This window comes from Corythoichthys intestinalis, chromosome 18 (genome assembly GCF_030265065.1).
Source record: "Corythoichthys intestinalis isolate RoL2023-P3 chromosome 18, ASM3026506v1, whole genome shotgun sequence".
NCBI classification, from domain to species: domain Eukaryota; kingdom Metazoa; phylum Chordata; class Actinopteri; order Syngnathiformes; family Syngnathidae; genus Corythoichthys; species Corythoichthys intestinalis.
In genome coordinates, this window is record NC_080412.1 from 27,685,908 (window position 1) to 27,700,713 (window position 14,806).

The following is a 14,806-nucleotide window of genomic DNA, read 5'->3' on the forward strand; positions in this document are numbered from 1 at the left end:
CTTGGATACTGTCAAACAAGGTGTATCTTCTGGTTTCTTAGGTTCTCAGCCAATTCGATCTCTGACTTGTGTTCTCCCAAGTCTTAACATCTTGGTTAGTGTTGGCGAAACTTAGGCGAAACCAGAAATTACAGACACCAAGCAAAGATCAATATTTTTGGGAGTGTAATGGACGAGTCCAAAACGACGCATTCAAAATGTTGTCTTGAACTTAGACAGGTCCCCAGTGTGCAACACTTCCCTATCTCTGTTAATCAAACTTAAGCATTGTCTTGCGTTGTCTGACTTGTGCCCAGTCAGTCCTGATCTGTCTTGTCCTGCTCCCTTAGGGTCTTGGCCAATGTTATCCAGACTCCTGGTCCATCAGTCCTGTCTTTTTGTTCCAGCACTCTAGTGTTCAATGTCCTGTATAATCGTCTTTCCATTTACAACGAGAGACCAAACAGGACGTTCTCGGAAGGCAAACTTAAGGCCCCGTTTTTCTCCCATCAAGTTCCTCATATGTGCCTTACATCGGTCACGTTGCATTTTCTCATTTTAAGGCAACAGAAAACACACTCAGACCGCCTCCGCTTGCCGAGAATGAGTTGAGACGACGAGGCTTTACGCTGAAACACGAGGCGGACATCCTGCCGCGAATAACGTGCTAATTAGATTTGGCCCACGGCGGTTGCCATAATCAAATCTATCCGGTGCGTCGCGGCTGAGGGGCGAAACACGATCTCCAGTCCAAAATATGCGCTCGGACGTTTTCTCCGATCTGTTTCCTCTCTTGGATTGTCACACTCAACCTTCTGCCTATTATGTGTGTGTGTGGATTTATCATAGCTTTAGGGCTAGTAGGAAGTAAGGAAAAGAAAAGCACATTCTTTATCTAGCGATAACACCTTTGCAACTATAGTGCAAGTCATCCTTCAAATTTTAGTTTGTAATTTTAATTTTGAGGAGTTGAAACTTATGCTTTTACCAGAGTTATGATTTTAGCCACCTCTGGTAAAGGAACCAGGAGCACAACTGAGCGAAATATTCCAGCAGTCCTAACCTCCAGCTGACAGGCTTTCGATCCACCTGTTCTCCGTCCTCAGAGTTGCTTCCCGATCCAGATGTGGGAACTTGGGAATCGGGATGACTTCGTAAGAGGAAACAAGAGCTTTTTGTCTTTGAACAATCCTATGAGCCAGTCTTAATAACAGTCCGGATGGAATTTTGTTGCGGCGGAACGTGGCAGCCGTACAAACCTCGCCGTGCCTCAAATATGCCGGAAACAAAACAGATTGCATTTTGGTTGGCTCGTCCAGATTTTAGCATTAAACGCCTGGTTTTGGAATTCGTGCCTGGTGGGCCTTGAGAAAAAAAAAGTGCTTCCTTTGTGGTTTCACAATTGTAAACATTGTGGTCAAACTTACTGGTTCCTCTTTTTGCTTGAAGAGCAAAATACACAAACAGCATCCGGCCTTGTTCGATTTTATTATCTTTTATGCTTGTTTGTCACCATTTAGAGTTTTGCGATTTTTTTCTAAACTGGAACCAATATCTGCTCTCGTTATTTTATTTTATTAAACTACCAGTAAAATGTGCAAGCAAAATTTTTGAGTTTTGAATGAAAAACTTTAAGGAAATAACATTCATTATATATAGGTTTCACTTGGCCAAGTGTCCACAAAAGATACAAATTGTACTGTATATTATTTATACCGTATTTTCCAGACTATGCTACAAATCGCTCAGGAATACAGATCACATTTTTTGTTGAAAATTTATGTTGTCCGCCATTTGTCCTCCCTAATTTAGTATTTTAACATGATATAGACGTGAGGTGTAGGTTGATACGTCCGTCACTTGAGTGACCAAAATGAGGTGAAATTACAAATAATATTACTGTACATTTGACACTGATTTTGTTGTTAAAAGGAAATACTACAAGGTACAGTATGTACAGTGCCTTACAAAAGTATTCGGCCCCCTTGAACCTTGCAACCTTTCGCCACATTTCAGGCTTCAAACATAAAGATATAAAATTTTAATTTTTTGTCAAGAATCAACAACAAGTGGGAGACAATCGTGAAGTGGAACAAAATTGATTGGATAATTTAAACTTTTTTAACAAATAAAAAACTGAAAAGTGAGGCGTGCAATATTATTCGGCCCCCTTGTGTTAATACTTTGTAGCGCCACCTTTTGTTCCAATTACAGCTACAAGTCGCTTGGGGTATGTTTCTATCAGTTTTGCACATCGAGAGACTGACATTCTTGCCCATTCTTCCTTGCAAAACAGCTCGAGCTCAGTGAGGTTGGATGGAGAGTGTTTGTGAACAGCAGTCTTCAGCTCTTTCCACAGATTCTCGATTGGATTCAGGTCTGGACTTTGACTTGGCCATTCTAACACCTGGATACGTTTATTTTTTAACCATTCCATTGTAGATTTGGCTTTATGTTTTGGATCATTGTCCTGTTGGAAGATAAATCTCCGTCCCAGTCTCAGGTCTTGTGCAGATACCAACAGGTTTTCTTCCAGAATGTTCCTGTATTTGGCTGCATCCATCTTCCCGTCAATTTTAACCATCTTCCCTGTCCCTGCTGAAGAAAAGCAGGCCCAAACCATGATGCTGCCACCACCATGTTTGACAGTGTGGATGGTGTGTTCAGGGTGATGAGCTGTGTTGCTTTTACGCCAAACATATCGTTTTGCATTGTGGCCAAAAAGTTCAATTTTGGTTTCATCTGACCAGAGCACCTTCTTCCAAATGTTTGGTGTGTCTCCCAGGTGGCTTGTGGCAAACTTTAAACGAGACTTTTTATGGATATCTTTGAGAAATGGCTTTCTTCTTGCCACTCTTCCATAAAGGCCAGATTTGTGCAGTGTACGACTGATTGTTGTCCTATGGACAGACTCTCCCACCTCAGCTGTAGATCTCTGCAGTTCATCCAGAGTGATCATGGGCCTCTTGGCTGCATCTCTGATCAGTTTTCTCCTTGTTTGAGAAGAAAGTTTGGAAGGACGGCCGGGTCTTGGTAGATTTGCAGTGGTCTGATGCTCCTTCCATTTCAATATGATGGCTTGCACAGTGCTCCTTGAGATGTTTAAAGCTTGGGAAATCTTTTTGTATCCAAATCCGGCTTTAAACTTCTCCACAACAGTATCTCGGACCTGCCTGGTGTGTTCCTTGGTTTTCATAATGCTCTCTGCACTTTAAACAGAACCCTGAGACTATCACAGAGCAGGTGCATTTATACGGAGACTTGATTACACACAGATGGATTCTATTTATCATCATCGGTCATTTAGGACAACATTGGATCATTCAGAGATCCTCACTGAACTTCTGGAGTGAGTTTGCTGCACTGAAAGTAAAGGGGCCGAATAATATTGCACGCCCCACTTTTCAGTTTTTTATTTGTTAAAAAAGTTTAAATTATCCAATAAATGTTGTTCCACTTCACGATTGTGTCCCACTTGTTGTTGATTCTCGACAAAAAAATTAAATTTCATATCTTTATGTTTAAAGCCTGAAATGTGGCGAAAGGTTGCAAGATTCAAGGGGGCCAAATACTTTTGCAAGGCACTGTACATATAAACAAAAATAGTATGTCATTCTTTTTTATTGCAGATATTGATCACAATAAAACATCTGGACAACATGATTCAATTTCTTGTTTTATTTAAAACGATTGGTGCATGTGCAAAACAGGTCAATAAATCACATTTTTTTAAATTATGAGAAAAATAGCATATGAGAATGTAATATCAGACAGCAGAGTTCCGGAGTGTCTTCAGAGAGCCTTGCCGAACTTTCATCTGACATTACGGAGACCCTTGGCGGCATCCAGACGGACTTTCTCCTGCTGTTCTCAGTAATTCCAGTTCCAATAGGGTATCTTAAAGTTGCTGCAGTTAAAAAGCTCGGAGCTGGATCTCGGGATCTAGCTGACTGTCCGCCGGCCGCAAGGCAAGCCACCATCTGTCCCAGCCTCTTGGCCGCCCCCGGGTAGAATGCACAGTCTCAATTTATGTCCATCAACGTACCGTAAGTGTTGTGAGGCTCACGTCTTCCCCTGCCTAACAGCGTTTTCCACCTGTAAACGAACGGACAAAAAACTTTTAACATTTGCATTTATGCGTTGACATAATCGTGCCATCTACACGTACTGATTAGCAACAGGCTACCAGCCACAGCACTAATGTTAAAGATCATCATAATTACAATCATCATTGTAATGACAATATCACAGGCAAAAAGTCGTTTCATGTGCAAGATTTTCGTTTCAGTATTTTTTGAGCACCGGACACATGAAAATGCAGGGATAGGAAGAACATACCTTCCATTACACAGCGGCAACATGGCAACAAAAACACATGGTCTTTGAGGTGGCACCAGCTTGGATCCACATCTGCCTTCATGAACATGTTGTCCTCTCCTGTCGTGATGATGGCAGATGGATGCAGTATTTGCGCATTGTCTTTTTTAAGATATTTGATGAGTAATTTTACTCCAGCTCCAGTGTTGTTTTGGATGGAAAAATTGTAAAACGGAAGTTGCGAGCAGAAATGCGGAAGTAAAACGAAAGTACCTCGGAAAATTTTCAATAAGTCGCACTTGCGTATAGGTCGCAGGTCCAGGAAAAGTATGAAAAAGGCCCAACTTCGATTCCGGAAAATACAGTCTTCATTAATTTCTAGGCCGGCCAGTAACAGAGAGCAGTCGGTGGCACAACGGCCGTCATTGGCGATACCGTCGGCACCGGCGAATCGCGAAGGGAGTAAGGGAGGGTTAGGGTAGGGTGGGTTCAGGGGTCAGCGGGAGGAACAGATTATGCAGTTAAAGCACTGGCGGAGGAAGTGGATTTTTAATGCTGACAAGGTTCCTGTGGAGACTGTTATGCTAATCTGCTCGTGCTAAGCGCTGCAGAACGTCCGCCGTGGAAGGGAGGAAATGCACCATGAAAACATGCAGCTCCGGCCAAGAGAAGGAGGCAGGAAGGGGAGGAAAGGGGGTGGGCAGGAAGCAAACACGGCGTGGTGTTTTGAGGGTCTTTTTTTTTGCCCTGCGCTGACAATGTTATCTCATTATTCTGGTTCACTATTACCAGAGTACAACAATTGTAAACACGACAATCACAACACATATGTACAGGTACCAAGAAATGACAACAGAGTAAGAGAGGATGAGTGACCAATATGCGTTTGCCACATATTAGTTTTAATATTTAAGATGTCCCCTAATAGATGAATCAGCTTGTCTCAAACGTAATATAAGAACTCTGATCTGACACTTATTTGGTAGACAGATCATCCACTAACATCTGCCAGTAACATTTCTTTAATGCTAAATTTAAACAACCCTATTAGTGGCCCGACGCGATCTCCACCAGCCACTTTTTTTTTTTTTTTTTTTTTTTTTACAGCTGGATGAAGCGCATCAATGGGGAAGCAGACAATACGCGCAGCATCCAGGCCCCAATCGCCAACACAGGATTTCCTGGCTTACGCCACCCCAAAAAAAAAAAAAAAGGGAAAAAAAGGAAAAAAAGAAGAGGGAAAGTTACGAGCCTTCCGGCTACGCGCTGAATGCGTGAATGGGTGACTCACGGGGGGGAAAAAGGGATGTTGGATAATCTGGCGCTTCATATCAGTTTGTAAGGACAGCTGGTGGAAAGGGGGGTGTTGGATTTATCAGTTTTTTTTTACTACATGACTCAAACATGAATAAGGCTGCATATGTATTTGTAAAAATATTTTATAGGGTAATAATATTTCTAAAAACATTTTTCCACTGGAAAACAATTTAAGACGGCCATGTGTATGCCGAGGCAACAGGTGGCGCTGCAGTGTAAAAGTGCAAAAGCACTCAAAAATGTAAATATCTGGAAAAGTAAAAAGAGCCAAAAAATAGTGAAATCTGTTATTTTCATTTTTTGTGTTCGAGCCCAAGCTCCCATGTAATACAAAACATTGATGCCACCTTGCTACAGAACTTTGTTGAAGTGATGCAAAGGAGCTTCATTTGGTTAGGCCATAGCCTTGTCCTTAAAGTGGGGAGCACACATAAACTCTGATGATTTACAACAAAAAAATACCCCATGTTTACAACAAAAAACACCCCAGAAACTAAGTGGAAAAAAGTTTTTGGGGAAAAAGGTATATTTTGTACCTTTTGTCAGGATATGTCATATTTTGTCAGGAAATCTGGGTATCCTGTCTCAACGTGTAGCTAAACGATCCTCCATGTGGCTCCAGTTGGTAAAACTAGACCTAAAAAAGGAACAAAGTCAAGAGTAGATTGGGACGTCTGGCGTCTCTCTGCGAAAGTGCAAAAGGTTAGAATATCAATGAGGCGCGCCTGAGAGCAGAACGACTCACCTGTCGTTCCGACTGCAGCTTTGGTGGGGCTTTGTCGGAGAAAGTATCTCTCCTTCCTGGAGAATTCATCACAATCATGACAATTTAGCCTCACTAAATCGCAAAACAGACTTGATAAATCTCAACAGACTTGATAAATCTCAAGTGTTGACAGAGAGACGCATGTCTACGGGGTATGACTGTCACAAAGTTGTTGCTCTTTCACCTTGAAGGTCAACATAATAACTATACATTAAAACACCCCTCAAAAAAGAAGCCAGCCCAAAGTTGTACATTAAGAAATGAACCTACAGCCTGCTGAAACACTTCGTTTTCATTCTTCCTCTTTAGTCAAATTTACAGTGCCAAATAAATGTTGACACCAATTGAACCCCCAGTTCAAATGGCCATCAATGGCAGCTAATGAGTTAAGCTACAGTCATGTGAACAAATTAGGACACCTCATTAAATATTCTGTTCTTTATTCAGAAGTGTTGGAAAAGAAAGTGATTTAATTGTAGGTAAACAACAAAAATTAACATTGTTTTACTCATTAAACCAAATATATCAACAAAAAGGGCGTTCTATATTTTTTTTTTTTTTTTTTTTTTTTTTTAAAACCTGTCCCGTTCAGCTGTTTGACACAGAGAATGGAAGTCTAAGTGCCCGGATTCTGAACAGTTTTAATGTTTCACATTGAGAGTCTGACATACTCCCATTGTGATCATTCAAAATACCTTTTTATTATGACAAAGCAGCGAACAGGAAGGGATTATGGGGGGACAGAAGAAAAGAAATACAAGAGAAGAAGGAAAAGAAACACATACACAAACAACAACTAGAAATACATTGAACATCTAAACTAGTTACTAACATGCTGGTGCTATCGTCAGCGAGATGTATTTCCGGTTTACACCATGTAGGGGCCTATTGGCCAGTGAAAGAGGAGAATGGGGGTGGGGGTGTCTATAAGCTAGGTGATTGAAAGGGGTAGAGTGTACACAAATCAGTTCTGTGATCTAGAACCCAGTAATCGTGTGAATCTCTTATGAGTGTAAGCCCGTTGGCGACCAACCCTACGCCGCCGCATCGCCAATCCCGGCACCGGGACCCCCAACCAGAGCATGCCCTACCACATCCAGCAGCACGCAGGCCCCACCGGGTGCGCGACAGCCACGCAGACGGGCGGAAAAGCCGCGCGGGCGCCAACCCAGGGCCACGGCCCCCACCCAGCCAGCCCGGGGAGGGAGGGCGGGCGGGGGGGGGTGGTGGGTGATGTGTCATGCGCAGCCCATCCCTCCTCCCGCAGCCCAGCAAAGGAGCCATCGTCCCCCCCCCCGGGACCCAGGGTGGTCCCCCGGGCCACCCGCGCACCCATCAACCGGCCTTCAGGGATGGCGGGAGGGGACGCATCACCAACCCCACGCCTACACCCACCCCCACCCGCCCACCCGGGCCACGAGCCACAGCCGCAGCCCCCCAACCGGCACGACACGCCACGGGACCCCCAGCGGCCCACCAAGCCCCAGGCAAGGCAGGGTCCCCCGCTGGTGCAGGCGACACCCCGCCGATACACCGGCGCCCAGCCAGCGACCCGTGACGGAGCGCAGGGCGGATGCCCAGCCAGAGAAGAGAGGGGAAGGCAGAGGCAGGAGAACGCCTAGGAACTGCCACGGGGCGATGCAAGATCGGAGACCCGACCCCCCAACCTACTCCCGCGGCCGGCAGCCGAGGCAGAGGGGAGGCCACACCCCAGGAGCCACGCCATATAGAAAAAGTGTGGGACCCACCTACCACCCTATTACTGTGGCTGCCAGGTTCCCGACTGGCAGCCATCACCCAGCACCGTGATGGGGGTGTGAGGGGAGGGTAGTGCAATGTATGCATTAAAATAGGAGAGCTTGGCTTGGGGCAGTGGGACTGCAGCATGGAGCTTCTGCCCAGCCACCCGTCCCACCGCCCTTTGCCAGAGCCCTCCTGTGGAGTATGATGTGTGGTGCATTTAAAAAAGGTGCAGAGATGGCGGGGCCTGTGGTGAGGAAGCAGCCGTGAGGTGCCCCCACCCCCAACAGGTCCCAACCATCCCACAACCTTGGTGTGTGGTGCATTAAAAACAGGGGGGAGCCGGGCCGGGACTGTAAAGCCCCGTCCCAACTCTCCCCGGAGAAATGTATGAGCATGTAAGTGCCAGGGTGAAAAATATTTACAGTGCCGAAGTGAGAAGTGCGTGAGTCCACCAGAACCACCGGCCGCAGGGCGGAAGAGGCGTCAGGGCCCCGATCAATCTCCGCCCCAGACCACCCACGGCGCCTCCGCGACCGCCCCCCCCCCCCCACCCACCCACCGAGCACCCACCCCGCACCCCGAGCAGGCGCCACACCAAGCGCCGGCGACCAGGGGAGGTCCACCCCACCGGCAAGGGACAGCAAGCCTCACCCAAGGCCCCACGGGCCCCAAGAGGCCCCGCCAACGACCCTGCCGGCCGGGGGGCAGCAGCGGCTGCCGCGGCCCAGGGAGGCGGACAGGGCCGGAAGCAGACCAAGGGGACGGAAGCGCGCCCCCCACAACCCACCCCCGGGCCATGAGGGGCGCGCGGCATGACACCAGAGGGCACCTCCCCGGCACCCGGTACAGGGAGACGCGGCTCCGGCCGGGCGGACCTGGGAGGGAACCATGGCTGCCGCATGCACCCCCCGGCCCCCACCCCAACTCCACCCCACCCCACCCCACCCCGGCCGGCCGGGGAAGGGCCGCGGCCCCGGACCGGCACCCGCGCGGCCCCCCCACCCGCCCACGACACCAGCGCGCGCCCGACGGGACCCCCGCACAGCCAGACAAGCCCCGGCCGAAAATCCCGGGGGCCAAGACCGGCAACGGGACGGCCCAGGGCAGGACGCCAACAAACTCCACCTGTAAAGCTGACAGAAGAAGAGGTTTATCAAACACCATTAGATGTATGCCAAGGACCGGTGAAGTGTATTATTTACGCATAGTTCCTTAATTGTTCCAAGTCTGATAATATATAGGGTGTTCCAAAAAAAAAGTTGCATATGTTCCCCAGCAGCTGGAAACCAAATTGTCTATGAGTATCCTTGTAAAATAAGCCCATTGACCGACTAAACTGTGAAGGAAGAAAATGTATTTATTACATGCTGTTGGGAGTGTATAAAACAGTTCGGATTTAAACATGTCCTGTTTCCAGCTGCAGAAGGATGCATACAACTTCCCTGGACACCCCGCATACATCAATTTATGTGTACATTTTTATTATTTTTGTGGCATTCCTTCGCAGGTGAGAGAGAATCCTTATTCTATGTTCATCATTCTTGCGACCGTTTCCCACTGTTGTTCGTATTTGTCCATTTTATTTGTCTGTTTGGCAGATATTTTCTCTAATGTTATATATTCAATGATTAGATTTAGCCATTGGTTAATGCTAATGTTTTGTTTGTTTTTCCAATTCAACAATATTGTTTTTTTGGCTATCGTTAGACTTGCTAGTAGTGGACGGGTTTGATGGATAGAGATATTCACTGTATTCAGATCGCCAAGCAGACAAAGAGTTGGAGACAATGGAATCCTGCAGTTCAATAGGAAAGAGAGTTTCTTCGTTACCTGTGCCCAGAAATCTTGTATTGGTTTACATTGCCAAAGAGCATGAAAGTATGTATCTGAAGTATCTTCGTTGCAGTTTTTACATTTTGAACTGTATAAGCTGAAGGTTCTTATTCTTTGTCATTATAAATGTATTTTTACAGATGTTGGACCAATAGTTATTACCTAATGTTACCGAAAGTTCGTTATTCCATTTTTCGATTGGTAGGCAAGTAGAGTTGTTACATGAGAGGGCTTTATATACTTTTGAAAGTATTTTTTTTTGTTGAGGATGTATATTTATTATTTTATTTACGAAAGGTGGTGGGTCTAACGTATCCGTTAGTGATGGAAATTTGCTTCTGATGGCTGCCCTGATTTTATTGTATTGCTGGAAATTGACCCCTTTGATCTGGAAATCTTGCATTATTTTTTCATATGACATGAATGTATTATCTTTAAACAAATGCTGTAACTGGTTTATTCCCGTATCATCCCATGCGCTGAAATAAATAGGAATTTTATTAACTCCAAAGTCTGGGTTGTGCCAGATTGGTGAGAATTTACACGGGGCTTGTTGTGATTGCGTAATTTCCATACCTCTCCACCAGGCTTTCAAGGTACATGCTATCATTGGGTTTTTGAAGCAGCTATGGTGCTTAATACTAGAGCTAATAAAGGGGAGGTTTGCCAATTGTATTTGGTTGCAGTCTGTTTGCTCTAATTCTAGCCATGACTGTTGTTCAGTGTTAAGATATAACCACCTAATAAGATATTGTATTTGATTTGCTATATAATAGTGTTGGAAATTAGGGGCCTCTAGACCCCCCTCTGGTTTATTTCTTTGCAATTTGGCAAGGCTAATTCTGTTTTTCTTGTTTTTACACAAACAAACAAAACAAACAAACAAAAAGGCATTCTAACTGAGGAAAAGTTAGGACACCCTACCACCTAATAGCTAGTGTTACCCCCTTGGCAGAAATAACTTCAGTGAGACACTTTTCGCAGCCATCAACTATTCTTTGACATTGGTCTGAAGAAAGTTTGCCCCACTCCTCAACGCAGACTACTTTCAGCTGTGAGATGTTTGAGGGGTTTGTTGCATGTACTGCCCTTTTCAAGTCACCCCACAGCATCTCAATGTGATTAAGATCTTGGCTTTGACTCGGCCATTCCAGGACTCTCCATTTCCTCCTTTTCAGCCAGTCCTTGGTGGATTTACTGGTATGTTTTGGGTCATTGTCATGTTGCAGGATCCAGTTTTGCATCAGCTTAAATTTTTTTCACAGATGATCTCAAATGTTCCTCAAGAACCCTCTAATAAACGATAGAATTGATGGTGGATTCTATCATGGGGAGCTGGCCAGGTCCTACTTCAGCAAAGCATCCCCAAACCATTACACTTCCACCTACATGCGTCACAGTTGGTATGAGGCTCTTTTCCTGGAATGCTGTATTGGGTTTACGCCAAACATGCTCTCTGTTCTCGTGTCCAAATAATTCCATTTTAGATTAATCTGTCCAAAGAACAGTATTCCAGAAGGCCTGGTCTTTGTTTACATTCACTTTGGCAACCTTCAGTCTGGCCTTCATGTTCTTCTTGGAGAGCAAATGTTTCCTCCTTGCACACCTCCCATGAAGGTTTAACTTGTGAAGTCTCTTTTTGATTGTAGAGGTATGCACAGTAGCAAGAGCCTGCTGTAGGTCCAGTGATGACATTTTAAGGTTTTTGGAGACTTCTTTTAGCATCTCGCGGTCTGCTCTCGGGGTGAACTTGCTTGGACGGCCAGACCTGGACATGTTGGCAGTTGTTCTGAATGTCTTCCACTTGTAGACTATTTTCTGGACAGTGGAATGGCTTATTTTATATTCTTTTGAGATCTTTTGAAATCCCTTAGCAGACTCATGAGCATCTACAATCTTCTTTCTGAAGGCCTCAGACAGCTCTGATCTCACCATGGTGTTCTCTCTCACTTCAACAGTCAGGGGTACACAAAACTAAACGTGAGATTTAAATAAGGCAAGCTTTCTTCGAAACACTGGGTAATGATGTTCCAATCATGTGCACCTGATGTGAGACCCCTGTGTGTGATTCTAGCCATTTTAGGTGGGATTGAATGTGGTGTCATAATTGATTCCTCAAAAGAAATTGCATTTATTTAAAATTACATTTTACAGTTATAAGTTATTTTTTTAAAAATCTGAGTTTTGATTGTTTAATTGTTCTATTACTTGAATCTCTCAAGATTGTTAAAATTGATATTAAATATCCATATGACCAAATATAAAACACACAGGCTTCCATAGGGTGTCCTAAATGACTGTAGTTGCCCAGGTAACCCCATAAAATAATACTTGAAAATACTTTTGAAAAATGTATTAGAAAAGTTGAAAAACAAAAAGTCAGTGGTTCACGTACTCCAAAACTGGGGGGTCAAATGTCATGATCGTACTCTTGGTTATTGCATTTCCCCTGCACCAACAATAGGTGTCACTATTTTAAGTCATCTCAAATCAGAGGCATAGAAACTGGATGGATGATTTGTGTTTTTGGTCCAGGACAGAACATACCTCTGTCAAGGAGAAAAAAGTAACAGTTTATGCAAAGCACTCACTTGCGCAACATTCCAAATTCCGTTTCATCATCACCTCCAGCCAACGCGACGGATGCACCGAGACCGGCGGGGAGGGTCCGGGCCTGCTGGCGAGTCCGGCCGGGACCGGAAACCCCAAGAGGAAGCCTTTAGTTGATCCAGCTGTTTTCTCCCCCTTGCGCTTTCCTCTTTTTCACCCACGTATCGAGTGTCCGAAGGGGGGCAACTGGGGGCCAACAGGTGTCTGACAAGTTCGGCTGACTGCTGCTCGGTCATGTACGCGCACACATGCACTACAAAAACTCAAAGCACAAATGACACACAGCAACCGTACAGTCATATACACACAAGCACACACACACACAGTCAGCAGTTATCCATCTGTGACAAGAATTCCTGGTAATCCATGAGAATTTTCACATGTCATGGATGGACCAATGTGTATGCAATGCATGTGTGTACACTTCTACTGGTCTTGTAATCTGATCAGTCAGCCACCTGCAACGCGAATGGCGGCCATCTTGACCATCCCATGCTTGTGTCTCGGCCAGTTAAACGGCAATTATCTGCATTACGGGCTCCAAAGTCTTTTGTTGCAGTCTTCATCTGTTGGCTGACAGCTTAAGTCAGCTACTAGAACAAAATGGAACATTGGACTTTAAGGTTGAATTTTTTACATTTGGTCGATCAATAATATTTAATTCACAATAACATCATGTGCCATTTGACTAGAATGGTAAAATGTATTATTTTCATGTTACGCTGTCATTTGCCAAATTGCCACCAGGTGTCTTATTGTTTTGGCAAATTACCATACAGTAAACTTTTTATGCTTCTATGACAGATTAGGACTAGGGCTGTCAAACGATTAAAATTTTTAATCGAGTTAATTACAGCTTAAAAATTAATTAATTGTAATTAATCGCAATTCAAACCATCTCTAAAATATGCCATATTTTTCCATAAATTATTGGAATGGAAAGATAAGACAAAAGACGGATATATACATTCAACATACGGTACATAAGTACTGTATTTGTTTATTATAACAATAAATCAATAAGATGGCATTAACATTATGTATATATGTATATATTTAACATTCTGTTAAAGCGATCCATGGATAGAAAGACTTGTAGTTCTTAAAAGATAAATGTTAGTACAAGTTATAGAAATTTTATATTAAAACCCCTCTTAATGTTTTCGTTTTATTAAAATTTGTAAAAATTTTCAATCAAAAAATAAACTACTCGCCATTGTTGATGTCAATAATTACTCCGTGCTCACTCATGGTGTAACACATAAAATCAGTTGGACCCAAGCGCCAGCAGAGGGAGCCAAACACCAAAAAACAAGTAACAAGCGAACATTAAACTGCTGTCATTTCAATCTGTTTGAGCGGGGCATTTAATTGCGTCAAATATTTTAATGTGATTAATTTAAAGAATTAATTACCGCCCATTAACGCGATAATTTTGACAGCCCTAATTAGGACATTAAAAATAAAACATAATACCTTTATTATTTACCAGAGGTCCCTGATTGTTTTGACAATTTACTATCACTATTAACCCTTTAGAAAGCACTCATTGGCTGTCATTGATGGTACTAGATATGAAATGGAAGTCCAGCGCTGTCAATGGCACTCAAACATGAGCATTCACAGCGAGTCCTCTTAGTTTAAATAGACATTAAATGGGCAGCTATGATCGTCAACGGGAGCCAATGAGTTAATACAGGGGTTGGACAAAATAATGGATAAACCTAACATTTTGGCATCATAATCATTGAACATAATTGTTAAAGAATGGCATGAGGAACATTCTAATGAAGTTGAGCATCTCGTATGCTCAATCCCCGGACCTCAACATTATTGAGCATTTATGGTCAGTTTTAGAGATTCAATTAAGACGTGGATTTCCACCGCCATCATCTCTAAAAGATTTAGAGGGTATTCGAATTGAAGAATGGCTTAAAATTCCTTTGAAAACAATTCACAAGTTGCGTTAATCAATTCTTATGAGAATTGAGGCTGTAATTGCCGCAAAATGTGGACCTACATCATATCAAATTAGTTTTTGTAGATTTTTAAAGGTGTTTCCATTATTTTGTCCAACCCGCGGAAAACACAGACAAGACTGAAAAAGCAGTTTCTGCTCTTGCACTCCTCTTTAAAAGAAACTGCGGTATTTTAAGCCAAAATAACTATATGCTGCCATAGCAGATTCATGGCTCATTAAGCCCCCAAACTATTTTTAATTTGTCCGTTTTACTCTGAAAA